Here is a 26,194-nt window from a genome sequence, read left to right on the forward strand (position 1 = left end):
CTCGGCCCCGCTTTCTCCCCGGCCTGTGGGCAGCAGTCGGCCCGCTGGGCCCACATCGATCTGTTTCTCCGGGACACAGGCCGGCTTCCAGCTGTGGGCTGTCTCGGTGCCCACCTAGAAGGGAAGTCCTACCGATTGAACCTGGAAGGACAGGTTTTTCCCTGGGCTGGCGTGGACACTGGGAGCAAAGAGGCGGGAGGCCAAGGGCTGAGCTTGCGGTGGCTGCGCCCAGCTAGCCTGGGGTGAGGGGCCTGGCAGGCACCTCCCGTTCGCCCATCGCCGGCCCTCTCCGTCGGCCTCCAGGCTTCCTTCGCTGTGTGAGCCTGAGGAGAATTCCCAGTTTGAGTAGTGTCAGCCCAGATGAAGATGGGCGGACTTCCCCACTAGCCGTCCCGGGTTGCCGAGCTGAGAGGGAGTCCCCCGCCTCGCCTATCCGGGCTGCTCCTTCATGCCCAGGTAGCCCAAATCCCAAAGGCATCATCACCTAATAGAAGTGGAGACATCCCTGAAAGTTTGTTAGGTCTCAGGGAGGTGGGTGGTGGGATGGGAAGCTATTTCTTCCTTGACATGCCACTTACCACTATTAGGAAAAGAGAAAGAGAAGCCACTCTGCGAGAGATGTCTTTTATTAAAGCGGACAAGACAAATAGAGCAAGCTTTCCAGTTGTGATGATGTTAAAAGCAAGCCTCATTATGTGGGTTGGTTTTATACCCTTTGGGGCTTTATTAGACAGCATATATGAAACAGGAATTTATAATTCTAAATGTTAGCACTTTATTAAATAAAGCAACAGTGGTTAGTTGAATTTGGGACGTTTTGCTCTTGATTGTCACTCCAAACTTAACAGTGTTAGCTTTTCCTAGTGCTACTCATTTATTTGGATATGTGGGGGTTCCAGTCTCCCCTGGATTAACACAGAAAGAACCAAAAACACCCCTCTTCTTAACCTGTCAAGTTAGTCTGAGTTAGTTTGGGAACGTTTTGTCTCAGGTCATCTCTGTTTCGTGCTCTTGGTGCTGTTGTTTGGTTTGAGATTAGTACATTGATTTCTGTCACAGGTCATGTTTTTTAATAGATCTGCCCTGCCTGGAGAAAACTCTTCAGCTCAGACACCATGATGGCTTTGAACCTGCCTAAAGTTAATCTGCAGAATTTAAAAGCACTAAGAGCACTCTAAGTCAATGTGTTAGTTTAATGGTTGTAGAAATACCTTTCTATTTGATCGTTATCAGTTTGATAATGTTCAAAAGAGGGACTGAGGTACCCCTATATAGTCAAGAAATTTAGCTCTAACATTAAACATTCTTAGAGGCTTCTGAAGGCATTTATCTTGGTACGTTACTATAATGAAACTTACTTTTAAAAATAATATTTAAAAAGTAGACAGTGGTAGCCAGTTTTAACTCAGAAATGTTGAATTCTTAGGTACTTTTTGAAAAGTCAACTTGGATGTAAAAGTCCAAATAAAAAAGTAATTTTAAAATAAAAACTGTTTATCACAGAAGATAGGAAATATTTCATATGTGTGTAGATTTATTAAATTCTATAAATTCAGTGTTTCATTTCCTTTTAATTTTGCAAAATTAAGTTAGCCATAACTTATGCTTTTATATAGAAAGTATCAAGAGTTTGCTAAACTAGTAATATAATCAAAAGACTTCAGTCTTTTGAAAAAAAAAGTGTTAATTGCAACTTAGATAATTTTTAAATTTTTCTTTCAAAAGAAAGTTCAGTGGATACATTAATAAGAATGGGTACTATATCTAAATGAAGTGAATACATTTTAGCTTTATGAAAGATATGATTTAAAAGTATATTTAGTTAGGTAAAATTAGCATTAAATATATCCTGATCACAATGAGTAAGTATATTATTGTGTAACCTGTGTTACAAATAACTTGGGCAGCAGATGGAAATTTATCTGCTACTCTCCTTGACACCATAAGCATCTGTAAATCTAAGCTCACAGGAAAAATATTAAACTCATTTGCTGTCAGAATAGTTTTACTGTTAGAATCTATGTTCTTGCTAGTCACTTCTGGAAAGTAGGTATTCAGTTTTCACATTCTGCTAACATTTTACTTGCCAGTTTTTATTGGGTGGTAGACCAAACTGATTTTATGTGTTGAATTAGAATCACTTTGTGAAATAACAACTGAGATCTATCAGTCTGAATAGATATACTGAATAGAAATATGATAATATTTGCCTCCACACATCTTCTATGTCTAAAATTTGAAAACTTGCGTGAGTTTCACCTAAAAGCGTGAAGACTGAATGGTCCCTTGAATATACTTTGTATTCTAAATTGGAATGTTACTAAATAACTTTGAATAATCAAAGTCCAAATCAAAGAGGGTATAATCTATTTTCCTTTATTTTTTTAAGGCTATAGAAAGCTTTTTAATAACTTTAAAAGAAGACTTTTGCTAACATAACTACTTTCATTCTCCCTTAGTATATATACTTGCAAAGATAAACATTGCTTTATATAAAGAATATAAGTTTTAAGCTGAAGCATGCTATAGTTTGGTGCCTACAATAAGAATATTCTTTTGAATATTGTGTATAGATTGGAAAGATTCTTCTTGGACTCTTCTGACTGCCAAGGATGCCAGGATAAGTAAACATTTCTCTAAGTTGGCATTATAGATGCAATAAGTAAAATAATACAGTAACAGATATAACTTTGGGTAGTACTAATTCTCCTTACTTGGTGCTTCTAGTATCCTCAGTTTAAAAGGTTATTCTCTTAAGATGAAGAATCTGTGGTAACTCATCAAGGATTTGCTACACTTTAACCTAATCCCATGTTTTCTTTGGATTTTTTTTTCAATTCTTTAGGAACTTGTAAATTAAACATTTCATGTTAGAGTAGTAGGTAATTGACACCATTTAATTTTGCTAACATACAATCTTGAAGTTGTGAAAGTAATGTGATTTCTAGGTCAATGCTCCCAAGTCCTCTGACAGTACAGGTCATGTATGTGGCTAAGGAAGAGAAGTAGTAACATTTCTCCCCAATCAGATTCCCTTGGATGTTTTTCTTCTTTCAAAATTCACTTGCCTCATTTTTAACTATTATTTTGATGTATGAATAACAGAATACTGGCATTGTGCCTTTTTTCACTGACAACATAAATGAAATCATCATGGTTTAGACCTATGAATTTGTTATGAGAAAAGATGAAAGGTTTATCTCGGTTTTAAATAAATTTTGCTAGTAAACTTGTAAGGGATTTCCCTTATTTTAAAAATTTTAAATGTTTAATGTCTTTTTTATGTTAGAAGCATGTTTTCTTCAAATAAAAACATTACTTAGCATCTTAACTTTTATTCTGAGCCTCAATGTAACTATGATTTTATTAAATGTATTAGGATAATCTTGTTATTTTGATACGTATACCTGAATTTATATAAGTACCAGAAGAAGAATAAGGCAGTACAATTATTTATCTGGGGGCCTGAAGTTAATTCCTTCCCCTGTTTAAATCTGACATTTGTAAAAGAGAAGTATATTCCTTGTTTTTTGGCTGCCTTTCCAAAGAATTTTGAAAAGCAAAGTTTGCTACAGCGATCTTATGTTCCAGCCACTGTATGCATTGTTTTACGTAATTATAACAAACTATCAAATGTAGCCATCTGTCTTTTGGGAGACTGGAACTTCAGTGCTGTTTGAGGCACATTTGGTTGTACAGGCTCATTTGGCATTTCCAATGTCAACAAACCACTTGTGATTAAAAGTATCAGACAGTCTGTGGTAGTTCATTACTGCCAGCGTGACTTTAGTGGTATTAACTAGACCACTGGTTCACAGGACTAATATCTTATTGTCATGTGTGTTGAGGCTGATAAACAATAGCTTTAGAGACTTCCGTCTTTTGAGAATCAGGGTTGGAGGAAGCACTTAGTTATTTGGGGGCAAATTAACCTTGTGAATTTCCTGTCATTTAATCTTGTTCAATGTCTTCTGAACAGGTACCTCATTACATTCTGTCCACTGGCCTGGTTTCCTGTTGGATAGGGACAGATAAAGATGGGCACCTCCTTTTCTCCCCTGTTGCTATGAACCAAGCAAGCTACCAGCTTCATGCTGGGCCAAGAAAATGAATGAATACAATTAGTACTTCAAGAGTCCTGGCCTTTGCTAGCTTGAGAGATGAAGCTACCAAAAGAATTTACCTTTGAAACAGAAAGAGAAAACATTAAAATATAAAATGAACAAAATAGAATATATTGAAAATGCAGTTTTACATATGTAGTAGCATTTGGTCTACTACTTTAGGGGATTTTTTTTTTTTTGCAATATAAATCATTCATTTAATAATTTTTTCAAAAGATTCCACTTAATGTCTTCTTTTAGTAACTGTTCTGAGTGACCTCCATAGCGTAAGGTTTTAAAAAGCTATGATATTTTGTTTTAAGTAGTGAACCACTCTATGTTGACTGATTCCATATTATTGATTTTCTTTTCAAAAGTGGTACACAAACTGTTAGAATAGCAGGCTCACTAGAATGCCCATGTTGAAGGAAAGTGGCTTGTACCTTTTGTCAGGACAACTCCTTCAAATCAGTTTTCTGCACTGAGAAAAAATTATTCTTTGATCATTTATGATAGACGATACCTTCCTATTTGGGGAGAAAAATCTCAGAAATATAAGATACTAATATTCACTTTTGATAATCTGTTCTACGGTGGTGGTCTTAGCCAAATATCATCAATAAACTACTGTCTCTCATAAGGGTCTGATTTATATTAGTAGATTTATATGTTAGTCTGCTTTTCAACCTATGTCTTGAGCTGTTTTGTAGAAAAGTTTCTTGTGATTAATGTGAACTTCCAGCATTTCTGAGTAGGATATTACACAATACTGTACTAGTCTGTTTGTTCTTAAATTTGTCTGCATTTATGGTTTCGAGATTTAGTCAGTCATGAGCAAGGCAATACGATGACAGACTCTTAGTTAAAAATTAAAAAGTAAGGATGCAAATTCTCTGTATGATTATGCATAATTTTTAGTAAAAAAAGTTTCTACATGGTAGCATTTGTACTCTTAATTTTAGTCCCCATGGATGATTATAATACTGCTCTGATCTTTTGTGTGGAAGCAAACTCTTGATTTCAAACAGTGAGCCCTATATTTCGATAAAAACATTGAAAACTCTGACTTGAGTTTGCTAGTTGCTGAGAGGCAGTGGTGTACCATCGTGATGGTTAGCTCTGCTCTTACTCAGGTGGAATTCTATCATTTTCAATACGGAAAAATAAACCTTTGTCATCTTTAGAAACATCTTTCATACAATTGACAGTTGACAGGTTGAAGAAAATGTTACTGTCAGGTTTTATTTTCCACTCAAGTGAGGAATGAAAATAGGTCTGATTTTTAAAAATCTATCTAAAAGTTATTTCAAAATGGAGGAAAATATTTTTAATTTTTATGTGTAAGTCATAGACTTAATCTGCCATTTGCTTCAGGGTAGGTCGGTGAAGTGCAATTCAAGGAGAGCTTGCCTAACAAACAGTTCATTTCCTATGGTTTTTACTTTAGAAATGACATATAAAGTCAGATATAGGTAATTGATTCTCATAAGATATCACTGGATGTTTTTATGATTGGATTCTTAAAAGATATGTCAATTATTATTAGAATTGTAACTTCATATCACCTACTTTTGATGACTTGATGATCATGAGTTTGATATGAAGTAAAACCAATAATTTACCCATGTGTATTGGATTATCATGTTATTAAGCAAAGATTAGACCTTTGAAAAATGGCTTTGTTATTAATGATTTTAAATAACTGCACAGTGTGACCCATGAGTTTCTATATAGAAGTACGGGAAAACATGGATATTGTAAAATACATGAGTAAATTCGTATATCCTTACTTAGAAAAGCTAGGATTTTGGGTTTCAATTAAATCAGTGTGTTTTTTTTGTTCCATTCTAGAAGCAGCCATCTTGTTTCAACACCGATTTTATTTCTTTTGTGAAAATGGTCCGGAAATGAATATGGATGATAGAAAAGGACTAATCCACTTTATAATCATTTTGGCAGGACTCTACATTTAAATCTCAGTCTTATTTGCAAAGTCACTAAACTGCTATCTTCTTGTATTTTAGTTGACAAAAAAGGATGTTTTAAATAGTGATAATATATTAAACCTCAGGCATATGATATTTTCTCATTGAAGGTTGGGCTGTACCATGTTACCATATGTATTTTTCCTTAATGCTTCTAATTCATTGTTAACTTTAAAGTAATAAACTTATAGCCCCTACTGTCACTATCCCCCAGATTTTTTTCTGACTTATTAGTACTTTTTGTTGCTGTTGTTGTTGGTTTGCTTTTTTTTTCCCCTCCCAAATTACTTAGCAGTACCGGGAATCCCGTAAGAAGTAGTGATGAAAATGTAGGGACCTTCTAAAGCATTTGTGCTATTTTAAGAAACATATGAAGTCAGAGCCTTTTAATTCCTGAAATATAGTCTCTTACTTTCTCTTCAACAAACCTTTCTTTTAGGTTCTTATAGAAAAGTATTTAGCAGTAAATTTATATTTTTTATTAAAATTATGTTACTACATCAACTGAGTCAGCTATATTTTCCACCGGGTTTTGTATGTCTGGATACATTGAAAAGGACATGTGTTCTAGTAAACTTTACCAAAAATATATACTACACTTGTTACTGCATCTTTTTGGTAATATCTGGGAACATCAGTCCCATGTTCTGCAATAGAAGCAGAGCTTCCTTAAGATGAATTTCAAAAGTCACCTGACTCAGTCCAATATAAACTGGGCACTGATGAATACTGTATATGTTACATTACTTTAGATCATTAGAAGTAGGATTTTGGGTAGTTGAACAAGTAGTATTAAGGTGATAAATAAAATACATATTTTAAGAATGAGTATAGTTAAAGTCCAGGTAAGAGCTGACAGGTTTTTACACTGAAAAATTTTTTTCTGATCTCCATCGTCTATGAGTGGCTGATGAAAAAGACTAACATAATTGAATGTTCAAAGTGACTTCTTAGTTCTAAACTAATGAATACTTTTGTTTTCTTATACTGTTTCCAAGCTGTCAGAGTTTCCAGTTTGAAATTTATTAATGACATATTAGTACATGGAAAAGCTGTAATTAACCACTACCTCTTGCCACTATGAAAATACATACGATGAAAACATTTTTGTATAAAAAACACAGTGTTGGGCCAGGGATTTAGCTCAGTGGTGCCAACGCCTGCCTCACAAGCTCAAGAACCCAAGTTCAATCCCTGGTACCAAAAACAAAAACAAAAACACCCCACAGTATTGTGGTTTAATAAAATCAAGTTATAGCATTGATTGGAAAATTCTGGTGCAAATTGCTATCTATATTTTGATGATGGAGGACATGATGCTTGGTGTTTCATAGGTGTTAGTGGAATATACAATTTTGTTGCATTTACAGCACTAATAATGTATAAAAGAGTTAACCGGCTAGGTTTTTGTTTTTTCCAATAGCACTTAATGGAGACAAATAAAAATGGGAAGAAAAGATAAAATAACTCTAAATATGGGTAAATTATCTTTGTGTTTAACAATTAGGTTAAACAAAGTGAGAGCAAATGAGCCTAGTTCCCCTTCTATTGTTTCAGGGCAAGAAAATACAGACAGATGTCGGAATGTGGATGCGGTGACCTCTGACCCGCACAGCACGGCCACTGCCCCCCTGCACACAAGTGTCCTGAGCCACCATCGTAGCAGGACACTTTTTTGAAGTGACTGACACTTTGAGATGGAGATCCCGAAACTGATTCTGGGGCTATTTGCAGTTCTCCACAGTCTCAGTCTTTCTAGCTTCAATTTTAAGTTCCTCACCTTAGCTTTTATGAAAAATGTTTCTTTGGCTCAGACAGAGCTTTGGTGACTTCTGCCTGAGTTCGCTATCTGTGCAGCCACTATAAATCTTGCCTCCCAATAATTTTATTCAGTGGGTTGGAATAATGAAGGTTAAGGGAAGCTCAGACGTATGATTCTGCTGCAGCAAAGTATTTGCTTGCTTTATTTAGCTAATACTTTTTTTTTAAAGATAGATGAAAGCATAGGTTTTGTTAAAGGCCTTTTCTTTTAGACTCTGCTCTGCAATCTTGCCAATAACCCCTGGGTTCAGACAGACCATTAATGTTTTAGATACTGTGGCATTCAGTGCTTTCTTCATATATTTGTTTACTGTTACTGCTTCAATAAACTTTTATTCCTATTTCTGTAGTTTTCTGGCAGGGGCTCCATTTATTAAAATTTAGTGACCCAGCACTAAGAGGGGTACAGTTCAAATAGTGGTGCTTCTGACAGGGTTTTGTGTCAAACTAGAGAAAATAATAGGGAAATGAAAGCTGCCAAAATGTGTCTCCCAATTACTAATTAATCAGGCGAGAAAGGCCTCAGTGACAGATCTCCTGTCCGCCATGGCAGCAACTTGGGGATGCTTTGTTTTAAATACTGTATAAAACAAATTAAAGTAAGCCTCAGGAAACGTAGCACCCAGACATTTGATGTTACAAGTGCTAATTTTTTTTAGGCCTCAGGAAATACAGCACCCAGGTATTTGATGGTATAGTGCTAATTTGTCTGAGGTCTGTGAAAAGCAAGGCCCCATCCAGAAACTGAATCTCTGTATTCTTCACTGAGAGTGAAAATAGAATGTTGATTAAAGAGTATTTTCTTTATTAATAAGCAGTGCCTTTATTTTTGTTAATATTTCACTGCAGACAGGGTTTTGGACTTAGTATTGCTGAAGCATTGTATATGTACTTTTCTATCAACAAGGACTTGGGGAAAATTTGAAAGATTAATTTTCTTCTATTGTTTGCCTATCATAAATACTTTGAAAATTATTGTAACAGAGGTACAAGACTTCCCTCATAGATGTATACATATATTCATATATATTATATATATATATATGAATGAGGGAAAGAAGGAAAGAAGGACAGAGACTGATCTTTTCTGGCAATGTTCCCTCTATGGCCGCTGGACTCATAATTAAATGCCTGTTATTAGTGTATTTTTTCTGTAGCATTTACAACATAAAAAGAGAAAAGGTCTTGTATGGAACTATAGCTGTCAGGGGAACAATGAAAACTAATTACACACTCTGCTGTCCCATTGCCATCTATACTCTTGGGAGACAACAACATGATGTGTGTGTATGTGTGTGCATGTGTCTGTATGTGGGATATTCCACATGAATATGAACATACTATTGGGTCCAACATACTATTGGTTTAACTATTAAGTTCTAGGCTTTCTGAAGACAAAAAAGTATAAGGGCTAACTCAGTTAATTAAAAAAAGTTCTTTGTTGGGGGAGAATTCCCTACTTAAGTATTTTTTGTTTATAATATAGTCTTTGAGAACAAGTCATATTTATGAGTCTCATTTTGAATATTATTTTGAGGTGGTCTTATTGATTTACTAGTGCTGTTAATTTTCTGATTATTTATAACAAACTGTTTTGAAAATTGTTATTTCTTAGCTCTTGATTTTTTTTTTAATCTCTTGTTTTTTTTTTTTTTTTTTTTTTTTTTTTTTGGTACTGGGGATTGAACTCCGGTCCTTGTGTTTGCAAGGCAGGCCACCAAACCACTGAGCTAAATCCCCAGCCCTATCTCTGGTTATTTAAGGACTAATTATTCTTTTAATATGTAGAGTTCTCTATCACTGTGTGCTCTTTTATGGCTTCGTCATCTGACTCTGGTAGATGGATCTGGTAGAGAAATATTAAAACTAACAAGATGATATTTCTCAAATTTATTGCAGCTTTGGTGTATAGTTTGTTAAAAAAAGACTTTGAAGCTATTGAATAGCATGGGGTTTAGGATCAGTTTTGAATTTCAATCATTCACTCCGCTACAGTTTTTTGGTATCCCATAGAACCAGGACCTGGCCCTATATACTGATTTATGTTTACTATTTCTCTTGGTTGGCTTAATTTTCTTTAATATATCTAAAACCAAAGCCACATGGATGAATTTAGGAAATATTTGTTGATTTGAACTTATCCAAAGTTTTCACTTCAAACTGGTATTAACTAATATTATTAGTGCTCATATATTCATATGCTGAAAATCTTAAGTTATAACTGATAAAATATTCATTGGGTGGTATTATGTGGAAAACACTGGGAAGTATACAGAGATTTCAAAGATGAATAAGATAACATCTATGCCTGTAAGGAATTTTAAGTTTTACACAGATGTAAGTATTTTATAGATGTAATCACAGTATGAAGTAGAAAGTACTCTAAGAAATCTTTACATGTCAATTTATTCACCAAATATTTACCAAGACTCCACTGTGGTATTATTCAGGAATTGTTCTTTGTGCTAGGAATACTGCAGTAAACAGTATAAGCCACATCCTTGCTATCAGGAAGCATTTATTTACTGATTTATACATCATTGTTCCTTTCCCCAAAGGTGGGCCCAGACCTCCTGGGATGTTGTTGAAATGCACATGTTAATTCAGTAGATCTGGAGTATGGACCTGATCCCAGGTGGCGCTGAGCCTGTGGACCATGAATCACAGTGGACGGCAATGTTCTAGATAAAATTTGGTGGGGAAAGGGATTGCTTCTGGCTTCTCATCAAGGACTCTTCCTTGTACTGGCCCTCAATTTTCTATGTAGTTCTACTATTTCTAAAATGGCTTATTATCTACATTAGTGAAAGTTACTTGTGAATTAAAAACCTTAAAGGCCTAATAGTCTTTGTTTTTAGCCCTTATCTTCCAAATCTGACTGAAATATAGTCAAATAGATTTTTACATTGAGGTTTAGGCTTCATTATAAATACACCATGAGTAAATGTAAAGGCCAGGAATTTTGTGGTAATTCTTGCTGTCTAGAAAATTCTACTAGAATGAAAATATTGTCCTGATCTAAATATTGTAGACAGTCCTGTCAGGAATTTATGTGCAACCCTCCCCAGATGTATTTTGTGTGCCAATGCCAGAATTACACCTCACAAACAGATTTTTAACGCTTTCTAGTTTAAATCCATATGATTAAATGAACCCAAAATGTTTATTTTACATTCAGCAAAGAAGATGAAAACAGCTTTTTTTGCTTCCACTGGTAGGTTTCTTGTGGGTGGTTTTCAGGATCCCATACTTCCAATGGAGTTGTAAAAGACAAGCGGAAAAATGCTTTCCTGCTTTAACATTCTGTGATTCTACTCAGAAGCCTTTGTTCCTAATGAGCCTGCATGTGTGCTTCCACTTTTTTCCCCTCACAGAATATGTATCATTTTCTTTGGCAGTTCAAATATATGATGATTTTATTAGCAAGGAAGGGAAGAAGCTAGCTGAATTCAGATTGCTTTGCCTGGTTTGTTTATTTGTTTGTTTGGTTGTTTTTGCTCTCCTTCATTCCATGCATATGAATAGAATATTACTAATTAAGTGAGCTTTAAAGTCTTGGTAATCATCAATAAGTAGACATAATGTTTTACTCTGGAACAATTTTAAAAAAGAAAAATGAAACTGTTTCCACTGTAAATCAGTTGTATTTTTATGAAAACAAAAACAGGAAGAAATTTAAATATCCTTGCATAACAATGTTTGTAATAATTTTCATAGTTTATTACAAAAAAGAAGTAAATATTTTCCTTGTTAAATTCTTGATGTAATGAATTTAATTTAAATATTATGTAGTGTTACATCACAACAACAAAGAATAGTAAGACAAATTAAGACATAATTTTTGTTTGTGGTTTATATTTATGCTTGTCGTTGTATAAATAGATGTTTTTGAAAAGTAACTTGAACGGATACTTCTTAGGCTATCTAGTTTTATGATTCTTATAGATTGAGAAATTCAAGAATCTTCTATGACTATGGGTGAATTTAAGTAGCTCTTAAAAGAGAAGTAATATGCTATGTATTTAGAAGACTGTTAAATTTAGGTATAGGATGTCTTTATTGATTAAAATGAACTCATTTGCCTATCCCTTAGGAATGGCTTTGTTCAAATTATAGTTGATATACCCAAGATTTATAGTCATTGGCATGTTTAGAGAAGGTACACAAAAGTTCTAATTAGTGTTTTGTCCTTCCATTGTTTTAAAAAGTAAAATAAGTATCTTAAGTGTTTTTAAAATTAGAAAAGGTTATTAACAGTGATTTATTATCAGATTAATAGGATACAACTCAATTTTTAGGTACACTGGTATTTACACATCTACAGGTCATTTCTGACCACATAAAGACATTAAATCCATGTATTTTTTCCTGTTTTGAGATATTTTTTTTTTAAGGACAAATATTTAAAGCTTCAAATTTTTTTGAGTGTTGAACATGCAAGGACTCAGAATGAGATGTTAAAAGTAGATTAAATTCGTCAATTGTATATCAAATTTTTGGGGTTATACTTTAATATAGTTACATTTCAGCTTGATTTGAATAAGTATGCTATGTAGAGTGGTGAATCTGAGCCTCAATTTCTCTATTCTAATAAATGGGAATAATAAAAATAATGTCTCATGAAAATTTAAAGGAAAGGACTTTAAAAATGCTATAAAATTGTTATAAAAAGAATAGAGTCGATCATACCTCAGTAAGGCTGGGAAAAGAGCAGAGATAGGCAGGGGAGAGACTTCGTGCAGGTGGCTCTCACTTTATAAGTTGATATAGTCTTGTGAGTTGCATAAATATAAGTTCTTACAGATAAGAACTTATTTTAAAAGCATCATGGAAACACTTTTTAAAAGATAGACAAGTTGTAATATTTTTTAGTATATGTTGTCTCTGAAAGACAAGATTTAAGCATTTACACTGAATTTTCTTTTCAAGAAATTCACATTTCAGTTTTCATTTTTGCAAGAGTAACAACATGTGAGGAGCAATTCTTTAGGGACAAGACTGTTAGACCTTTTCCCAGAAGTGAGTTTGGATCTCCTTTGTAAAATTGGTTAGCTAGTAGCTTTCTCTCTCTCTCTCTCTCTCGCTCTCTCTCGCACTCTCTCGCTCTCTCTCTCTCTCTCTCTCTCTCTCTGTTGTGTCTGTCTTTCTTTTTTTAATGTTCTCTTTCCCCCTCTCAATTTGTCTCATCTTTACCATTTTCTCTACTTCAGGCTTCTGAGGTACAATGAGATATCTCCATCTCAAAGGAGAAATTAATGAATATCGACACTCTCTTGGAAAAATGCTTGTATTTCCAGTGAGGACCTTGTTGAAACAAATCAATTCTTGTTCTTTTACGGGCAGCCAGACTATTCCTGGGATTCTAGAATTTTTATGTAACTTATTGCCAGAGGAATAGGATTTAGCCTCTCGGTGTGTGTCTGCTAAAGAACTCTTGTATTTGACTTTAAAACTTGGTACACATTAATTATACAAATGTTGATATTAGGAGGATAATAATAGCTAGATTGTAGCTATTAACAACGCTAGATCATAATGTCTAGCTGAGAAAGGAAACAAAATTTGTCAAGGAATACATATTTTAATGCATTGAAACCTGAGTATCACATTACTGTCAAAGGGCCGTTGTCTTGTGGAACTGTCTGGTGGTTATTCAAACCAGCTTTTATTTCATATGTTTACAGTTATTTAGGTACATAGCAAATGTGCTTGTTATTGTTTTAAAATTGCAATCATACACTTATGCAGTTATTTGTAACATTGTTTTACTTCTATAAACCCCCTCAGGTTGAAAAAAAAAGTAATTTGTAAGGGAAATTATCAATGATCCCAAAAATTTAGTGATACCTGAGGCCAGCTATAAAAATATTGGGTATAGTATTGGCAAGACCAAAATTATTCGAAGGAGCGCTGCTAGCTCTGCATAGCTGATTTCCCGTATAAGTGCAGTGTTTTAACGCTTGGAATTGCTATCCTCATGGGACCCTGAACTTATCTTTGCACTTTTATATCATTTCATACAAAAGCAGGTATCTTTTGTCCTGCTGAATTGGAAATTAAGATTTGTCAAAGGAACAAGCTTGCTATCAGTTTGTTTCAAGTTTAAAACTTTGTAATTTAATGTTAATTTTGTGTCTCATGAAGGATTAATAGATGCAAGCTCTCCCCTGTTTTTTGGCGGAGTGCAGTCAAGAAGTTTAAATTTTGATGACTTACTTATTGGTAATTTGTATTATTAAAAAATGAATTCCTTATACTCCTGTACATTAATTGAAAAATACCAGGCAGAGGCTTCTTTTTAACCAGGCATACTCCATATTTTCTGTGCATGAGAGCGTGTGGATTGATCAAATTGAGTGTGCCGCAATCCAGTAATTCCTTAGGATGTTGAAATGATTGGATTGAGTCGCATTTTAATGATTTAGCTTTTATTAATTAGTATGGTAAACAATATAATAAAAATTAGAGCTGAACATATTCTAATGTATATGATGAATGTAGCAAACATAATACAACAGACCAATCTGCTGCACTTTTTACTTCATACTCTTTTAAGGTAAGGATAATTGAATTCACTCTGTGCCTTTTGGTGAAGATTAAATAGTGTCATTTTTCCTCCACATATTTAGAGTTCAGAAGAGACCAGAAGATTATAATACCACTCTTTTATATTAAAGTTGTCATATACCAGAATTTTAAATTTTGTACGAGTGCAAATCCTCTTCAAATTCTCTTATTAAATGTTTTAGATTATTTGGTTCTGTCCTTATAGAAATGTTATAAAATGTGAATGGAATGTATGTTTATCACTTAAAAAATAACAATTTCCATTTATTGATTTGAATGGAACAATGAGCTTTGCAATTGGTATCAGCAGAAGGCTATGAATTTCTTTCCTCAGGTATCCAATAGAAGTATTTAGTAGTCTCATACAGCTTTAATTATTTTAGGAAGGTTTCCCAACTGTCACTTCTGTTTCGTTTTATAATAATTGAACTTTTTAAAAAAGAAAAATGTTTAAATCAAACGGACAAATACAAATATTTATGATTAACTCATTTATTTCTTTAATAATCAGAGCATGTCACAGTATCATAACATAAAGTAACAGGAAAACTCCATTGATTCTCATATAGTTTTGGAACCATCTCTCCACCCCAGCTTCCCTGGCTCTCATAGTAAGCCACTCTCGCTGGTAGGAAGGGAGTGTTCTTGACATTTTCCCAGGTACTCCTTCAGCACCATACATCGGCCTTCCCGATCTAGTTCCAAGACAGTGGGCACACTTTCTAGCGCTTATCAGTGTACACTTTCCATTTATGAGGTTTGGTAACTAACGACTTCTTTTGGACATACTTGGATTGACATCATATGCACGATCTGGCTTAGAGCGCAGTCAGTGACCTTGGGTTAACTTCGTGTAGAGCCCCGTTTTGGGTAGAGTAGGCAAACATTGGCAAGTTCTGGGCGGTTGATAGGATCAGGGCCCTGTTCATAAGACACAAACGGGATCAGGGGTCACATTAAGTGGATTTGCACTGCCGCTGATATGGAGTTTTAAGACTGCAATCTTCAGTGTTGGAGGACAGTTGTTTTTCTTGTTATAAATTGCTAATTAGTATTGAAAGCCTAACCTGTTTTGTTGAACAGCCTCCCTTATTTTCTCTGAGAAAGTAGTTTGGACAGTAATCTATTTACTCTATCTCTACACCTCTCTTCCCTCTTGTTAAAATAAAATCTAGAATCCTCTTGGGACTCCCCACTGTTGAGTTCTGCTTGGAAGGAGCTTTAAAACAGTGGCTTCAAACTGAAGTAAATATTGGCCGGGTCTGGGGCTGAGCCCTGCTCAAAGCCTCCTATTGTTCCTCCTGAGTCAGCACTCCAGAGCAGGCCGGGGTAGGCATGTGTTAGGGAGAGAAGAAAGGCTGTGGAGGGAAATTAACAGGGCCCACAGCTGAACTCGTAAATGCGCCATACAGAGGAAAGGAAAGCTGACTACAAAGCCAGTGGGAGCTTATGCTCGGTTTCTGAGAATTTAGGAGATTGAAGTGCAAAATCGCTGGCTGTCCTGTCTGTTTCGGAGAAGTTTAAGGTACCCATGAAGCTGCTTGTCTGGTGGGTCCTTCCTTTCTCGGACGGAAACTTTCATACTGGTGATGCCGTCTTCCCAAGGGGACAGCAATGCAGCATTTGGTGAACTCGGAAGAAAACTAAGGAAAAAAGCTGGAATCCAGAAGAAGAGTTCTGTCTCCCTGGTTCCTGTTCTGATGCGTCTTTGAGCCTGCTCTCCTTCAGCTGTCATGTCGGATTATCCACTCTCTTGGGTCTCCTAAGTGCTTTGGCATCCCTGGGGCATCAGATGGGTGAGGGAGAACCATATGCTGTCTGAAATGAGAATTCTGAAGTTCTGAAGAGACGTTCTTATTGTATGAAAAATTTAAACTTTTTCTAAAGAAGAAAGAAAACTAAATCACTTAAATATGGAGCAGATTCCCTTGTTGAAAGTGGAACACTGTGAGTAAAAGCTGTCTGTATTTTTACCATTTAATTCAGGAACCCAAACAAACAGCTGGCTGACTTGTGTTTTAGTGAAAACCATCCCAGTACATTTACTAACTGGAAAAGTAAACATCCTTGAAAAGAAATTGTCATGTGTCTTGACTGCAAAGCAATTTTTAATAAATACATAGTAAAGCCAACAGCATATTTGGATTTTTCATTTCCACTGATATTGTAAGCATCACTTTAAATGCATAGTCTTCTGTGATGTTTGATGTGAACATATCTGTGCTAAAGACCACATGCAGGCAAATACCAGGGCAATTAGAATATTCATTCATTGCCAAGGCAATCACCAAACTGTTCTGCTTCCCTAACGTATTAGAACAAATAATGTCACAATAGAGTGTGGAATGCTATGGACAGGGAGAAAGCACATCTGTTCAAGGGTATCAGGAAGTACTTCCTGGAAGAGAAATAATTTAGTCTAGGACTTGAATAATGGAGATGATTTTAGTAGAGATGGAAGGAAGAGGAGAATATTCCAGGAATCCTAAGCAACAAGAGCAAAGGTCTGTTGGCTGTAATCTTGCAGATAGATTTGGGGAAATATACAGAAAGCAATTTATTCAGAGTGAAAGAGATATAGTGAAAATATCTCAAGTATGGGCCAGAAAAGTGCATTGGCCATATCATAAAGGGTTAGTATAAGGCTGTGCTTTTGTTTTTTTAGAGTTTTTTTTTTTTTTTTTTTTTAAGTGCAGTTTTTTTTTGTTCATGGCAAAATTGAAAGGAAGTCGCAGAGTTGCCCCATACTCAACCTGCCTGAAAGCACACAGGTTGCATTTGCAATGTCAAGAGAGAAGGTCATTCCCATATATAATTCTTTGTGATGGGCTGATAGGGTCAAAATGTTTATCTGAGTCACAATGTAATTGTTTTGTAAAATATAATGGGATACTGGTAAATGTTGAAGATCTTCAAATAGATGTTTTTTTAAGGGGTTAGGTGGTATGATAAAACTCAGTGCAACTTTAATATTTCCAGTTGAGACCCAGGATGGGTTATATTTCAGAAAGCTGGGTTGTGTGCTGTGCCCATCACCTCTGTTCCCAGGTTCTGAGGGGGCTGAGGAGCCCCTATAGCCTTGTGTTCCATCTTCAAATCTGCCCCACCAGTGTAGGGCTTGACCTTTCCTCAGTCCAGTAGGAGTGATGCTTAGATTCCCTTTTGACTGTATATGTCACAAAAGTGCTGTGCTCCTCTTTAGGAATTGACATGGATAGCTCCTATTTATTGAGCACATACTGTATACTACACACAGTATTTTGCAGACTTCACAGTCATTATCATTTATTTAATCCTGACAAGAGCTCTTATGAAAGCCGTATTACAATGATTCTTGCTTTACAGATGAGAAAACTTGAGTTTTGCATATTTTAAACTAGCCCAAGGCCACTTAGCTGGTAAGTGGCTCTTAACCACTCATCTGGGCTGTGTAGAGTGACATACTTAGTCTACCAGAACTCAGAAGTGTTGAAGGGTGACCTTGGGACAGAATTTCTGAGGAGACACAGTGGAGAATGATAGGGACTATATGCTAACATGAAAGGTGTGTTAGAATGCACATTTTAATTCTTCCTTGCTGAGTGTTTGATGGAGGGAGGTAGCATGCCGCAACTGCTGCACCCACTGCAAATAATTGGGACACCCAGAGGTTAAATGTTCATGGACCTGTTCTTTGGAGGCTAATTGTGAGGCTGTGGCGTGCACAGAGGATGGGATGGTGAGGGAGTCTGCAGCCTGCTGGCCCTCTTCCCCTCCATCCTGGTGAGCTTGCTTCCGGAGAGCTGGCTGAGGTAGAGAGTGATTGTGGAAGACTTTTAGAAGAAATTCTGTGTACTCCTTGAATGAATGTTTCAGAACTTAACAATCATATAGCCAGGAACTTTTCTCCTGTTTTCAATCTAAATTCCCATACTTTAAGTCAATTTTGGTTAGCATAATAGCAGTATAGATTTACTAAAAATTTTAAATGCTGGCTTTGCTTACTGTCTTATAGTAAACAGATACTTAGCATGAGATAATCATTTTTTAAGTGATAGGGCATAGAAGATGTATGCTTGACATTATTTTATGTTCTTTTACGTTCCAAATTCTCACATATCTTCTTCCTTTCATTTTTCTTCCTTTATAGAAGTCTTTGCCCCATACTTTAATAATCAGTAAATTATCTGTGATTAACTGTCATGACCAAAGTCTCTTGATAGCATTAGAGTTTATCAGATTCCCACCTCATCTCTAAAGAGACAACATGGAGGAAGAAGAAAAGAGTTTTTGGTAATTTCTTTCTCTTTTCTTTTCTTTTTTGTTTAGACAGAGTCTTGCTGTGTAGTTAAGGCTGACCCTGAACTCACTGGACTACAGCAATCCTCCTGTCTCAGCCTCCCAAGTGCTGAGATTAAAGGTGTGCTCCACCACACCTGGCTTTGGCACCTTTTCAAATCCCTTGTCTGTTAGCTAAATCATGTGCCTAGAAAAGTTAGCAGTTCCTCCTTATTGAAGGCCCGACCCTTTGTACCTCTGCAATAGAAGTTGTTATTCATTCAAGTTCAGCTGTTTGTATTGTTGTGCCCAAGTCACAAAGTCCCCAAAGACTGCCAAGGAGTCAGGTCCGATGCAATTACAAGAGGAGTTTATTGCAAGCTCGAGCCTGGACCCTCGGGTGTCACCATCACAGCGGCTTTAGACCGAGAGCCTAGACCCATCTTTGAAGCAGGGTTATATAGGGTTAGGGAGACTCTTTCCTTTTATAGGTCCTATTTTTAGCTCTCCTTTACTATTGGATATCTGAGGGGTACTGGGAGGGCACTTACTGGAAAATTACTAATGCCTATCTTCACAGAATCAATTCCCCTTTTTTAAAGAACATCTGATTTTGTAAGCAAGGATATCAGCAGGTGGCTACCTATGTCAGCTATGACTAATACCTACATTGGCTGAATCAAACTATCTTAAGCAGGGAGAATTTATCTTTGGATTATAAAAAAGAGGAACAGAAACAGGGTGGAGATGCCCTAAGACAGCTTGCCCTAAAAAGAGGAATAGAAACACAGGGAGACTGTCATACAAAATGGAATTTTACAGAATGGAATTTTTGCAGCCCTGTTCTGGGCAAGGGGCACAGAGGGAGCCCACCTAAAAACTTGGTCCTTATAGTATGAATAATCTTCATGTATCTGAGTAAGTAGTGTTCAGTGTCTGCAGCTTTGTAACTGTCTCCTTCACAATACTAGATTATAAGTTTCTGGAGGTCAGAGACTGGTTTCCATGCGGAGGTACTGCACCAAAAGGCGGCCAACGACAGTTACAAGCTTGGGGAGGGTTCTAGGATAGTTCTGCGGTGCTCACCTCACCACTCTCTAAATTTTGGGACAAAGTTAACCTTTCTCTGTTTCAGCTTCCTTGTCTGTAAGTGAAAAGAATAACATATTTATCCAATAGAGTTCTTGCAATGATTACATGATACATTAGCATTTATACAGCTTAAAACAATACCTTGTATATAGTATATGGACAATAAATATTAAATATTAATATTTTTGAGTGAAATTTTGTATTATGTACAAAAAAATCTTATAATGGTACAAAGCTATGTTGAGAGAGGTTAGTCTAACTTTAGAATTGGATGACTGGGCTTCAAATGCTAATTGTTAAGTTTTCACGTTTCTAAAACAGGGAGCATAAGAAAAACAGCATAAAAAATAAAATAGGGAACATGTGCTATTTGGTAAATTGTGATGATTCAGTGAGAAAATAAATGCATGTGAAATGCCTGGTGTATAATGTGCCTTCAGTGAAATCTAGGTATCATTATTATTCTGATTCATTCATTTGGAGACTTAATCATTTGTGCATTGATTTTGTTTCCTTGGCTGCCTGTTGCCTGTGTTTAGGTAACCAAGCTGATCTCATGTGCTAAGCGTGTGAAAATTTTCCTTTCTGGCTTTGTCAGTTTGGAAGATGAAGGAAGATCTTTTCACAAATTATCAAGGCCCAGAGGCAGGTGATGTGGTGTTCACTTTTTCCTTTCTTTTAATTGTTCAACCTTAAGCAAATCATCAGATGTCCCGGGCCTCTATTTTTTCATCTTTTCAAGGTGATGGAATTAGCTGATCTTTTAGGCAAGAGCTTCTGACTCAGAAGATCTGGAATGTGTCAAGGCTTTGAGATTATTAACTGTTTGACCTTGGGCAAGTCACTTAACCTTTGGTCAAGTTGAGTTTCCCCATCTGTGGAATGAGGGGATTGTTGTCCTCTACAAGGTCAGTTTCAACATCACCAACCTATCAGCTTTCTTAACTTTCTTGGTTAAAACATATAATTTACGTCTCTTTCAATTTTGTTTTATTAGTGCAGAGCACTAATTCAAATATATTTACAATGTATTATAAACTTTTGAGAATACACAGGATTTTATTTTTTATTTTTTTGTTTGAAATATGACTCTAAAGATGTTTTGAAAGTAATTTTTTCTGTTTTACTTCCAAACATGACTTTAAGGATTTATATCTGGGAAACTAAACAAATTTACAGTTTAGTCAGTAAGAAAAATAAAATATGACATGCATTCATCTACCCCAAGTACCTACAGTTGTATTAGTTACTAATCTCTCCTTGCTGAGACAAAATACCCAACACCCAAAGTTAAAGGAGCAGAGGTTCATTTAGCTCAGTTTGTAGAGGTTTCAGTTCATGATCAGTCAGCTGGCTCTCAGGCAGGGTGGCTTGTACATGGTGGCCAGAAGCAAGCAAAAGCAACAAGGGACCTTCTTTTTTTTATCCAGACTAATTCAGGAAAGTAGCATCACACCCTGAATCTTAGTGCCCTTGGGCCTGGCAATGCACCATGAATCAATTCCAGTGCCACACACCCTAGATCCAGCCACCTCTGAAAAAGCCCTGCCCACGACTGCACGAGGCTTTGGGGGTCATCTAGACACAAGCGGAATCCTGAATTTTGACAAGTTAGATTCTGACTGAATTGTGTCTCATTAAACTCACAACTTAGGTTGATTCCAAATATGAAGCAAAGCTGTAGAATGTTTAAGTGCTTCAAAAAAAAAAAAAAAAGCAAGAACTTTGAATTAGAAAAATAAATCTTTCACTACCAATCCATAAGTTGACTTTCTGAAACTGTTCGGTTTTCATTTATTTTTCCTTTGTCTTGGGAGGTGTTATGAAGTAGAATAAGGCTTTTAAAAAACTGGGCAAATGTGTAAGTACCAGAATTCAGCGTGTAAGTGTACAATATAAATATAGTTATATAAATATAATTCCACACTTGCTCTTTATCCTAATTTTAATGTAGTTCTTCTAATTATGCACATTACTTTTTCAAGTATGATCAGTAAAATATATAAGTAATATATCATATAACTATTATATGGGGTGGATATTTCAAAAAAAATTTTAATAATTAGAAAAAAAACCTATGTAACTTCCAAGATAACAGTTTACTTTCAAGAAAGAATGACTCAGAAAAATTCAGTTAAGTTTTAAAGTTATTAAATGCATCCATATCGAGATGATGGCATGAATAAATAATAACAGTAAATATATATAAATATATATTATGAGTAATTATTATCTAACCCACCTCTTCTATATATCCCTTGCATTGCATGACCCTGCTTATAGAGCTCATTTATTTGGAGATGCCTGGCTCACTCGAAGGCCTATTTTCTTACCACTTTTTAGTCAAATTATTTCTAATCAGTTTCATGGGTGGATTGGACTGGATTCTCCTTATTTCCTGTGAAGTGGTGGGTCAGTTACAGTCACGGAGCATGAAAATGTGTTCTCTTGCAGGTTAGGTCTCACCCTTATACAAGTAGATTGTTTTGTGAGCTGCAACCGTTACTGACAGTGGAATGTGTTCTTGCCAATGAGTTTTTGCATTTAGTAATTTGTTGGACATGAATTTAATATCTTTCATTACTTTTTTATCTAATAATAGGAATCTGATTAACTTTGAGAATTCAAGTTTTACTTCTACGGTCTCTGGTTATTTTTCTCATTAGCTTATGATTCCCTAATTTTTGACTTTTCATTATCAGCATGAGTATTGAAGTAGATTTATTTTATTAATATTTATTTTTTAGTTAAAATTCATTTATTTTCACTGAAAGACAATCTTAAGAGCTCATGATAACATTGCTAAGTATGGGACTATAATATTAAACTTTATATTTTATAGGTATTGAGTCACTTTTAAACTGTGGTAAGGAAAGAAGGGACAAAAAAGAATAGAAGGATAAAATGGAAACAAAGCTTTTGTAAATAGGGAGGGAGGGGTTGAAGGGAGGGGAGGGGAATGGGAAAAAAGAAGCAAGATATATTTTGTGCAGGAACAAATTTCATATGATCAATTTTATCATTATATATATCTAAAATGTACCAATAAAATTTAAAAAATGCAAAAAGAGTAAACTGTGGTAGATAGTCATGCATGATACAGTTATGAGCTGCTGATACTAGCTGTGTATTTACCCTGAGTGTCTAGTTCCTGTTTCCAGAATGGAATAAAATAGAAATGTTGATATTATTTAGGATGCAAAATAAATTATTTTTTGAATACATATAGACAGTACATTTTATATAATAAGATACTATTTCTGGGATAACTTGGCGAACTGATCCCAAATTTCTGTATTTTACATGAGAAATGCTACATGTTAAAGCTTTTTCAGTAAGGTTTCTTTTTAGCTTTTCTTTTGGAATCAAGGAAATGCTATTTTAAGAGCCACTTTCAAATGCCAGTACCCACTGGCAATAAGTCTCTATCTCTCTCCCGCCCCTGCCCCATGCATGTATATATTTTGGAAGCAGTGTAACATTCTTTGGGACAGGTACCTCGTTCAGTATGAGACTGACAGTATGGATGAATGTGTGTGGTCCCTTCTGTCTGTGTTTACAGGGAGACCCACAAACTCAAATTAATAACAGGAAGAACTAGCAGCAACATATTTAATCCGTGCCCGCCCCCATTAGCCTTTACTGTCCTCAGTAGTAATTGCTTCACCTCACAGAAGACAGCAAAACCAGACACTTGTAATCTGCTTGGTGCCAGGGTCATGAGTTGTCAGTCTTTGTGTTTATGGTATTTAGCACAGTGCTTGCCACACAGTAAGCACTCTGTAGAATTTTAAAATAATGTGAATGAGAATGCCTTTAAGCATTTAGTACATTTAAAAAAATTATTTTAAATTTGTTTCATTGTATGTGTTTAAGGTGTATTTTGATATATATAAAATGAAATAATTATAATAGTCAAGCAAATTAACACATCTAACTTTCTTAACAAATTTTTCAGTATTTTTACCTGTAGTCGTTATGCTGTAACTTAGATATCTAGATTTATTCATTTTGCTGAACTACAACTTTGTATCCTTTGACCTACACCTTAAATACTAGAATCTAAACACACATTATCTGTTTAGATTCTACGTATTAGAATCCACGTCATTAGAAAAAGCGCTACACTTTAGCCCAATTTTAATTTGCTAACCTGAAGCCATTCTAACCTGTGGTCATTATTCACAGTGGCATTGTTTGGGCTCAGCCCCGTAGGTATTGAAAACAGGGATTGATGGCAAAACAGGTGATGGGCTTCAGGCCACGGGGAACATGTATGTAGTCAAATGAGTTAGACTTTCTTAATGCTACTGAATCCTCCATAGTAGTCTGGAGAAAACAATAACTAAGTAGCTGGTCATAGTTCGCAATGATCCTTTCATGGTGGTGATCGTTGTTGTAGCAGTCTTCAAGAACTGCATTTTTAAAATGTCTTACACTTTTGAACACATGGGTGCTATTCTGTAAAGAATCCCTATGACTTTCTTTCTTTCTTTTTTTTTTGATACCGGGGATTGAACTCAGGTCCTTGCGCTTGCAAGGCAGGCCACCGAACCACTGAGCTAAATCCCCAGCCTGTGATGACTTTCAATATACTCAGTGTCCATAAGATGAGAGTAATGAGAGAATAACTTCCCCTTACAATACGTTTGAAATAAGATTCAGACAAAGATATTTATTTGCCCTGGTGTCTTAATGATAGAATCAGACTGCCTATAAAACCTGATTTAGTATAGTGTAGACAAATTGGTTGAAGTGGTACTAAAACACTGTTACACACACGTAAAGTTTTACAGGAATAAATTTGATAGTGTTTCATTGACATATGAATAGTGAGTGCCACTTGGACTGTTTTTTCTTGTGGTACTGGGGGATGAACCCAGGACTTCATTCATGGCTAGTCAAGCACTCTACAACTCAGCTATATCCGCAGTACTAGTGGGACTTTTAAACCAAAGATCATGAAGTAGTCCAAATGGAATTCAGTCATCAGGGAAAAACACTTTGGATAATATTCAAGTGAACTATTTAGTGTTATGCAAGTTTAGATGTGGTTAGGAAAATAACACCTACAAGAAAGATGCACTTAAATTTATGTGCCCTGTTCAAAGCTTTCCATATAATAGACATTTTGCAACTTTTACCTGGAGGAATTATCTTATACCTCAACATTTGAAAACATTTGCAAGTCATGACATTACGCAACTGACATTTTTTTTCCATTTTTAATGGTAAACCACAGTCCTTTTCAATTTTTGAAGGAAATTGTTAACTTTTATGAGCATTTACGAGGTGTCGGGTACTAATTAGAAAGTTGACAGATTTTTTTGGATGACAAAATAAAGTTATTCATCAAAGAAACTGGGTTTATCTGCTTGTTTTGCTTTACAGTAACAATTATAAGGCTCTGTTTCCATTTGAGATTTCTTTGGATAAAATTATTTTTTCTCGTGAGTGAAACTTCTACACCTTTGGACCATGTTTTGTTCACAAATTAGAATAAATTTTGAAATGATGCAAAATGTTCTCATTATGTAGTTTTCCAAAATAATATTTCTTTTTTCTCCCCTTCTTATTTTTAAGTAAACACAATTTTTTTTTTTTCCTGAAGGTTACTAGAAGATAACAAGTTAGCAATGTAGCATTTGTCTGAGGAATCTGAGCTAAGGTGACTGTCTCTAATGGAGGGTGACAACGGTGGATTTAAGAAGTCATCCCCTTTATTGTCTCCTGCACAAAAACCTTCCGCCTGCAGCTTTCAGCTTGTATCACCACTTCTAAAGGATCCATGGGCAAACTGCTGAATTTTTATTAATCAGCTTAACTTAATGAGATGAAAAGGCCTTTTCAAAAGAATGGAGAAGGGAAAGACAGATACTGAGCACTACCCTAATTCTTTTCCATGAAAAAGCCATTTTCTTCCCTGAAGTTTTAGGGAAGCCACATTCAGTCGTTTCCAGGTAATTCATCTGACTAGTCTTTCTGATTTTCACACACTTATGGACTTTCTCTGGTCATGCGCTGCCTTTATCATTATTGTTTCTTAAAGAAAATAGACAGCTATGAAAAAGAATTAATGAGAGTCGAGGGGAGGGATGCCTTTGGAAAGGAGGCAGGAAAGCTTAAGCTGATAAAACATGACTCTTTCTTGATGGGGGCTCTGTTTGGATAACTTGCCCTTGTCTGAAATCTCTCCTCCTGTCTTCCTGACCCCCCTTGTCTTCCCCCTCTCTTGTCAAGCCTACTTCATAAACGGTAGCAGCTGGAGATCTTTTAGCGGCATTCAGGGATTACTTCCCTTTGGGATTTTAATAAGCCCCGATGCTGGAAACATAGCAGAGGCGCGCTGGAGACAATCACCATTCATGC

At 35.6% G+C, this 26,194-nt stretch overlaps 1 protein-coding gene across 2 annotated transcripts in view; it reads left to right on the forward strand.

Moving 5' to 3' along the window:
• Efna5 (ephrin A5) overlaps positions 1–26,194 on the forward strand; it is a 272,339-nt gene that overhangs the window by 1,317 nt on the left and 244,828 nt on the right. The gene's annotated exons all lie outside the window — the stretch shown is intronic.

This window comes from Fukomys damarensis, unplaced genomic scaffold, assembly GCF_012274545.1.
Source record: "Fukomys damarensis isolate Sample0158 unplaced genomic scaffold, DMR_v1.0_HiC HiC_scaffold_3, whole genome shotgun sequence".
Taxonomy (NCBI): domain Eukaryota; kingdom Metazoa; phylum Chordata; class Mammalia; order Rodentia; family Bathyergidae; genus Fukomys; species Fukomys damarensis.